Source organism: Akebia trifoliata, chromosome 16, assembly GCF_017979445.1.
Source record: "Akebia trifoliata isolate Shusen 1 chromosome 16, ASM1797944v1, whole genome shotgun sequence".
NCBI classification, from domain to species: Eukaryota; Viridiplantae; Streptophyta; class Magnoliopsida; order Ranunculales; family Lardizabalaceae; genus Akebia; species Akebia trifoliata.
This window is the reverse complement of record NC_141390.1, coordinates 18,822,930-18,832,421: the sequence shown is the minus strand read 5'-3', so window position 1 is coordinate 18,832,421 and position 9,492 is coordinate 18,822,930. Positions and strand designations below refer to the sequence as shown.

Genomic DNA, 9,492 nt, shown 5'->3' with positions numbered 1-9,492 from the left:
AGCGTAATGTAGGTTCTATGGATGTTTTGATATTAGGGGTATTTTAGTAATTTGATCATTTTTTAGTGATTTTTCTCGTAAAACTTCTTTTTATTTGAAGAATGATGATTTCTAAGTTTTGAGGTCATATTTTCCTAACGTAGCGTGATTTCTAAAATTTTGTTTACTTAAAATTCTTCATCTGAATTTCTGAAACATATCTACTAACAAATAAAAACATTGGAATATTCATCCATCATTGAGAATTATCGTAATCGGGTTGACGAGTTGATTAATCAGGCGAGTGCAAAAATAGTGTGTCTATAGGCTCAACTTTTAATCAAGGAAGTGATGGTCATTGACCTCGGAACAAAAAATAATTCCTAAGAAATTCAAATTGGAATTAACTTATCCCCAGAGGAACATAAAGAGATGATGAATTTGTTTGAAAATTCAAAAGACTTTTTGATGTGGTCCTATGAGGATATGTTGGGTAAGCTTGGTGTTGTCCAACACAAAATAAATACTCACCCTATGAAACGGGAACACCACATACAAGACTAGAATAGAATCACATAATTGGAGAACATGTTATGAAATATATCAACACTGAATTTCTCAAAATAGTAGTGTAGTTAGAGAGGATTACTGTTGCCATCACCATGAAAATGTATGAGACACATCGAGATTGGTATGAGAAATTGTCTTTCGCACCCTCGGTATGCCAAATTTTGACTCAAGGTATTTAGTGCCCTCTATTATTTGGTATGAGAAGAAGCTTTGATCTAGAAGTTTTATTTATTAAAGTATTAACAGAAAGCCAATCGTCGAAAGAAAATTTGATTTATTGCAAATACAAAATGAGTCACTAGTGTTTTTGATAAGAAATTGAATGTGTGATGTAAGTTGAAGATTTAGCCTTCAAAAAAAGTCGAGCAGTTGTTTCCAACCCAATAAAGAAAATGCAAATACTATAAGGAAGGTCATTTCATTACCAAGATAGGACTGTTTGGAAAAGCTGGTAGATTTCAAAAATCATAATGACGTCAAAATGCTAGAATCAATCAACCTTGGCCAGATCGAGCGGTATTATATCTAAGGAGGCCATCTTTGACCGAACCAATTTTCCTGTTATCTAGCCCAATATCTCATTCTTTAGCCTTTTGTAACGTTTTCAAAACAATTTTTTTTTTGCCTTTTTTCCTTCTCAACCCGATCACCCAACTTAAGGGAGGGAATATGCTTGAACTATATTTTGGTCTGATCCCAAAAAGAATTGGGGTACGTAGGCAACTTAAGAAATTATTTCATACCCGACCACATCAAAATATAAAAACATATATATTCCCCACACAAAAAAAAGGGAAGAAAGATAAATAAATAATATAGAAAAAACAAAGTAGGGAATAAAGTTCAAAGAAAAAAAAAGTTTTGAAAGAAATGCCACACAAGGGGAATGGGGCATTTGGGTTTTGAGCCTCAAGTTTCCTTTCTTTCTCAGCCTATTCCTAAGCCCACCTGTGGAAGTCCTCTTAATTACTATTCGAAAAAGTTGAGGAAAATAACATGCAATACCAGGAAGTAGCTTTAAAAGGTCAAAAGAACGACAAAAAAAAGCCTGTTAGGTCGAAAATTCAAAAGGACGACTTAGGCAACAATTAAGGCAAGCTCGTAAGGTTGAAAATCTGAAAGGACAGGCCTTGACAACAATCAAAGCAAAGAAAAAAGGTAAGTTTGCTAAATTGAAAATTTGAAAAGGCAATCCAAACAAAAATTAGAGCAACCAAAAGGAAATCTCAGTTAAGTTGAGAATCTAAAAGGCGGTTGAACCAAAATATTGAAAGTTCGAATAACCAAGTTTCATTGACTTTGGGATAAACAATTAATCATCGTACAATTAATGCCCATTTTGAACCAAATATAGACTTAATGGATACAAGACTCTTGTTTATGATTGATCTGAAGAGTTTTATTCCCTAATTGAACCATTGGGGAGAAATAACAGATTCTATGATGAATTTCAAAAGAAAATATTGTGTTTCAATTTCTTTGAGGCTGACTCAAAATTTTCAATATAAAAAGTTAAAAATAAAATTTAAACCTTTATCGTGCTTGTGGTAATCAAAGATTCAAACTTTCATAACAAGGACACTTCATTTTTCTAAAGAGTATAGTTTTCCTCCTTACAATAGGGGCATTTATTTTTAAATTATGTTCAATTATCCCTAGTGCAATGTTTCTTATCAAACTATGGGCATTTTGTTATGAAACTTGATCTACTCTTTAGATCATTCGTATGAAAGATCGAGTCCTTTAGATGTTTCTATATATAAGAAAAATTAATTAATAGCAAATTATATAAATATAGAAGAAGTTAAACAAAAAATCCTTGAGCCAATCATCCTATCAACCATCATCTACAATAATAATAAAAAATTCCACATCTTCCCAACCTACACCAATGTTATTGCATATTATGTTCCAACGTCCCCATATACCTTTGGTTTTATCCCATTTAATCTTCATTTATCTTCGTACATATCTAACATCAGTTCTTTTGTGAGATTCTTTCACTAAAATATCATAACATGCCTTGTTGAGAACATTAACGGATCTTCTACCCTTCTTAACAATATCAACAACAATCTCCACCCATACCTTATGTTGGTCAGGTGTCCAATGGGTTTTGCCTTCTTTATCATTAGTTTCATTTTTTATAGTATCTTTCATCTAACAATTATAATTCAATATAGATTCTAAATAATCAAAAACTAAATATATCGACAATATTGACAATTATAGTTCAATATTGAGATATATTAAGAACTAATATATCGACAATATATTCATCATTGTATCAATAATAATTAAGATCTATATTTGACAGTAATTAAGAAGTAAATAAATTTATCAATATATGGACAATAATTTATCAAATAATCAATCCATCAATATCACTGCCACCAAACCACACATGTTTCATAAAATCTGAAATGGGTTAATGCCATCAAAAAATGGATTTCCTTGGGGGTTTCGAAAATCTAAAATGGCTGTATGAGTTTCGAAAATAAACAATTTGATCATGAAGGCTTCTAAAACATGAATGGATTGTAAGGGGAGTTCGAAAATCATTGGAGTTTCGAAAATGGATGTGGGTTTTACTACCATCAAACTACACATGTTTCATAGAGTTTCGAAAATCTGAAATGGTTTAATGCCATAAAAAATGGATTTAATGGGGTTTTCAAAAATCTAAAATGGATGAGTTTTTTTTTTTAAATTGATCATGGGAGTTTCGAAAACATGAATGGGTTGCAAGGGAGTTCCAAAATCTGAAATATTGCAGGTTTAATGGGGGTTACAAATACAATAGAGATGAGAATGGTGAGAGATTTGACTTACCTCGAGATTCTAGTTGCAGTCACGTTAATGGTGAAAGCCTTCGATCCTTACTCAGAACGACAAGTATATAGGATTTCTGTTTTGATTGTAAGGGACAAAGTGCGTGTCATTTTCATATAGATGAGGGGTATAAGAGTAAAAAAATATCATAATTTTACAGGGTAAAATTGGAAGCTTGGCAAAGGCAATTTGTAAAAGCTGGTATTTACTACCTGTCAAAAATGCGATTTTTTAATGAAAATATCAGAGGCACATAAAAAACAAGCATATACAAGAGCTCCAAAAGCGTTTTTTTAACCGCAATGGCACGTTCGGAAAACCCTTTCAATGGCTAACTTTTTGGCAAAACATTTCAAAACATGAGTTAGAAGTTTTGGAATGGGCTGATTTTTGGTGAGGATGATCTCTACGGTGAGGAGATCATCATCACCAAAAATCAGCCCATTCCAGAACTTCTAACTCATGTTTTGCCAAAAAGTTAGCCATTGAACACTACCCATATATATATATATATATATATAATGCAAGTGAGATGAAGTAAACAAAGATGCTTGCCATAAGCAAGAGGTGTGGGCAAGAACAGTCCAGTTATTGGTGTACGTGGTCGATGAAGATGAGAAAGAAGAAGAGCTTAAAGCATTTGTTTTGCAAATATGGGTCAAAGCCAAATCACAAAAAAAAATAATAGAGAGAGTCCAAGAGAGTGAGAAGATGGTTATAGAGTTCGATTTTCCTGCTTTTGATCCCTAAAAGAGAGAAAATTCTATCAGATTTTGATATTAAACTTTGATTCTTCAATCAATCATTTGTAATAGATATCCTTACCTGTAGATTCCGATATCGGAGACAAGTCACCGAAGTGAGGACTGAGGACTACAATGGGCTTCAAAGTTCAATTCGAATAGATAAAACCCTAGAATTCAATAAATTTAAAAATAAAAATAAATTATATTTATTTATAATCAAATCGGATTGAATATTATCAAATTGAATTAATTGATATCTAAAATCGTATATGAAACTCTATCATATGTTCAAAATTATCTAAATCCAATATTCAAATTTTTTGAATAATATTCAATTTTTCGGATTCGAATTCGAATTTTGACTATCCATTGACAGCTCTAGGTTTAGATTTAAGGCTTGGGATTAGGTTGAGGATGGGCTTGGAATAGTTTTAGGATAGGTTTTAAAATTGGATTTAGGTTGAGTATATGAGTAATGGATTTGGATTGGGAAAAATGGGTTTAGGTTAGGGAAATGGTTTTAGGTGTAACAAAGATGAGCAAATGAATGAATACATACTGATAAAGTTGTCAAGTGGTATTTATTGTGGATCATGGGCTCTTAAAGGTCTTTGGGATTTTATTAGAGAAAAAGAGACGAATTTTTGAACACTTAGGGGCTGTTTGTTTGGACTTCGAAAGCCCACTCCATATGCTTTTTTAGCTTTTAAGCCTAAAAAGCCCAATAAATACTATTCGTTTGGGTTTCTTCTGCTCTTATCAATATCAAAAAAAGCCTAAAAATGGCTCTTATCAAGAGTCCTCTAAAGAGGGCTTCTTTATTCTGCTTCTGCGCAAAGCAAATCACCGAAAAACGGTTCAGGTATAAACACTAAAATACCCTTCATCTTTTTCTGAATTTTCAACAAAATTACAAACCGAAAACCCTTCGTTTTGTTGATTTTCAACACATACAACAGCACAAACAACGTCATTCTTGTTGAATCTCTCAACACCTCTCTATAATCTCATCTTCTTCCCCAAAATTTCGCATCAACTCCGCCAACTCCTCTCTGTAATTTCTTCTTCGTCAAACTTCTTTCAACTCCACCAACTCCGTTAGGGTTTCTCAATCGAACAAAGGTAAGTTTCTTTCACATCACTTTCAAGTTTTAGATGTTTTTTTTTCTTTGATTTAAGTTATGTTCTAGTGATTTTTTTAAAGAATTTTGATGTTGATTTTTAGATATTTTTCATTGATTATATTTTTAGAGGTTTTTTTTCTGATTTTTTTGGGATATATGTGTTATTTGAATGGGTATCCACCTTGGTTTTGGATTCCTTTTTATTGGAATCAATTACAATGTAATCTCTTGGAATGGAGTCGATTGAACAATTTTATTGGATTCCTTTTTTGGGATATATTCCTTTTTCTTCTCTTCCTTACTTCGTCTAAGTGCAAATATGATGAATAATTTTCCACCTAAAAATCTGAATTTTATGAGGACATTTCAATTTTCAGATTATTCTCCATTTATGATTTATTTGAGTGATGAGCCCGAACAACCTCCAAAGTAGATTTTGAAGTGAACAACCCATCAGATTAATACCCTGTTGCACCTGAATAGAGCCACGCAAGTTTACAACATCTTCACCATAAAGAACTTCAACCCTCTCTAGATTCCACCTTCTATTTTTCCACGCTTGTCCCAATTGAAGAGAATAGCTGGCGAAAGGAAATAATTCAACTAGTGCGTCATTGCCTCTCCAATTATGAAACATCAAAGAGATATTTCTACCATTGCCCACAATAAATCTGACATTTTGAAGCATCAATGGCATTAATTTGACCATAGCTTTCCAAATAAGAGAAGAATTTTGAAAATCTTTAGCTGTATACATGCATTGATCCTTAAGGTATTTTTACCTTTTAGGAATTATGTCCATAAGGACTGAATAGTGTGAAATTTCCAACATAGTTTCATCATGCTAATTTTGTGGGGTCACGTTCAATGGCTAACTTTTTGGCAAAATATTTTTCAAAACATGAGTTAGAAGTTTTGGAATGGGCTGATTTTTTGGTGAGGATGATCTCTACGGTGAGGAGATCATCCTCACCAAAAATCAGCCCATTCCAAAACTTCTAACCCATGTTTACAAGTTGAAAAATCGTGGACCATCCATTGTTTTTAAACTGTTTTTGATGGGGTTAGAAGTTTTGGAATGGGCTGAATTTTGGTGATGATGATCTCCTCACCGTAGAGATCGTCCTCACCAAAAATCAGCCCATTCCAAAACTTCTAACTCATGTTTTGAAAAATGTTTTGCCAAAAAGTTAGCCATTGAACGCTACCCAATTTTGTGTATGTCTTCTAAACGACAAAGCCCTAGACCTCCTTCCTTTTTTGGAGTTGCCAACTTATCCCATCGCATAAGGTGAATTTTTTTTGAGTTACAATGTTGTTCAATTGTATGAATTATTGATTTAGGAATTGGAAGGATCGAAAGAAGGTAGATTGGCATGGAAGCAAAAATGTGCTTTAATAAGGTTAGCCTCCCTCCATCCGCTAAAAACTTAGATTTCCAACCTTCCATTCGCTTGAGAATTTTTTCAACCAAACCGTTGCAGCTCTCTCTAGTAATCTTGGACATTAATGTAGCAGTGAACACACAGCAGAGAACCATATAGTGGTGCTATGCTTCTAAGGATAAGCATACCATATGCATAGTTATAGTGGCTTAAGGATATGTAATATTTACAATAATTTGAGTTTTCAGTATTTATAGTAAAAATGACATTTTTTTTTACTATTTTGAAAATTTTTGAAATTATTACTTTTAGAAAATTGTGTTTTACACTGTAATAGGTACAAGAGACTCAAAATTTGTATACAATTGCTTGTTAAATTAATAAGATAAAAGTGTGATAATATTACATTAAATAAGTGGAAATAATCAGTCAAAAAAATGTATATTGTCACCATTAGTTTCAACTATAATGTATATTCATACATTTGTAAAAGAAATAAGCCCACTGGATGAAAGGCCATTTATTTTTGATGAATTAACTGTAGTTAGTAGATTGTTCATATAATTTATTTCTCTAAAGCAATATTTTGTGAAAAAAAAAATAAGGGGTAAGCTTCGCAAATATAAAGTTGTGGGATAGTTCATAGTCAATGTGTTAATCAATTAATAATTGAAATTAGTCGAGATTACTGTTTTAGCTATGTTCTATCATGTGTATTGGATATTCTATCAATTAATGAGGTAAGTTTTATTTAAATTCACCTCACATGCAAAATTTATATAGATAAATGCAAATTTATATAGTTATTTGCTTTATGAATTTATTGATTATTCCTTATTCATTATTTATTTTTAAATGAATATTTAAGTTGTTAGATGCCGAGACAAAAAGTAACAGAACCAAAAGAGATAGAGTCAAAAATTGATTCTGCAAGATGGACACCCTATCTTCATAAGATTTGGGTTGATATCTACGTGGAATTGGTTAAGAAGGGGAAAAGACCTGGTACTTCACTGAATGTATCAGGGTATTTATCTCTAATGAAGCAATTCCAGACAATGACAGGGATCAATTACACTAAGAAGCAATATAAGAATCATTTGGATAAAGTTAAAAACATGTAGTGGTGTGGGTTACGACGCTGTTAACAATAAGGTATTAGCGAGCGATGACTGGTGGAACTCTTGGTTGGAGGTAATTTTTGATTAGTTTATCAAATAGGAAAGTCACATTTACCTATTCAAACCATTAAAGAAATTTATTTATTTTGTAGAAAAATAAAATTGATGCACAATGGCGTTATGAGGGACTGGAATATGTTGAAAAGTTGGACATATTATTTGGAGGGACCTATGCTACTGGAGAGTATGTCGTAAGCTCTTCTAATCTTGGTGCACGTCCATCCATTGGGTCATTTAGAGTTGGAGAGCATGGGCTTCATGATGATGATGATGATGGTGGTGGTGATGATGATGATCTTGCATTTGTTCAAGAAACGTAACCACCAGAGTCTCAATTATTAGGTCCTTAGCCACATGTTGATATTTATCCTAATACTGATGTTGATGGTGATGGTATCCGTACATTTACTGCACCATCACACAATAAATCTGGAGATTTTCATTCTCATTGCAAACGATAAAAAATGACGAATGCAACTATGTTGGGACAACAAATTGATCGTTTGATTGAAACAGTTTCGTCAAGGACGAGCGTGAGTAGTGCACCACCTCCACCACCACCTACACAACCTGGTAGCATTAGGGAGTGTATTGATCTGTTGAATGCAACAACAGAGATCATCCCTAATAGTGATCGTTATCGGTTTACACTGAAATTATTTAGTATGAAGAAGGAGTATAGACAAATTTGGTGCATGTTGCGAACCGATGAACTCCGTATTGGGTGGTTGGATGGTGAGATGGAGGATGCTCGAATTAATCATTCTAAGTAGTATTTGTGTAGTTTTTGATATGTATGTTTTTTGCCATCTTTCATTGATGGTTATGACTATGGTGGTATGTTATTGATAATGTCTATTTATTTTTTTATGTTTTATGGATTGGGTAGTATGCCCGTTATGTGGTGAATGTTAAACATGTCTATTGTGTTATCTATATTATTTGAGTGTTATAGTTTGGATTTATATAATTTGTAATTGTGTATTTATACAGACTTATGAATTCCGATGAAGATGTTTCCACGCACGATGATATGTCTAGTACCGATGAAGTTCATGACGTGAAGATATCCATCGTTAGATATTTTGGTGACAAGTGCCATTGTTGTAATACAACAATACGCTGACACTTTTATCTATAAAGAACCACATAGGAGATCTGTTTATATTGGAGCAGATTATATGCGTCATATCATTGATGATAAGAGTAACATATGCAATGATTTATTTAGGATGGAACAACATGTTTTCTTAAATTTGTGACATATTAGAAGAAAGGGGTCTGTTTAAAGATGAAAAGAAAATCTTGGTCCAAGAAGAAGTTGTAATGTTTGTTTATACCGTGGGTCACAATGAAAGACATAGGGTATTGAGGGCCAGTTTTAGACATTCATTGGATACAATTAACAAATATTTTCATATAGTTCTAAGAGGCTTTATTGAAATTTCAAAACTTTTGATCGTTCTTCCTAATCTCAACGAAGTTTCGATACATATACGAACCAATGAAAGATATTGGCCATATTTCAAGGTATTTTCTTAATGATTTTCCTTTATTTCTAATAACGTCAAATATCATTATTTATATTTGAAATATGTAAATATAAAGACTGTGTTGGGACGATTAATGGGACACACATTAGTGCACATATCCCGTTAGTGCATCAGAATAGATT

General features: G+C 32.6%; 1 long non-coding RNA gene across 1 annotated transcript; it reads left to right on the top strand.

Moving 5' to 3' along the window:
- Positions 1-4,911: 4,911 nt before the first annotated feature.
- LOC147382718 (uncharacterized) lies at positions 4,912-8,764 on the top strand. The gene is made up of 3 exons (XR_015173198.1): positions 4,912-5,249; positions 6,596-7,830; positions 7,910-8,764. It is a non-coding gene; the product is annotated as an uncharacterized LOC147382718 (long non-coding RNA).
- The last annotated feature ends 728 nt before the right edge of the window (positions 8,765-9,492 follow it).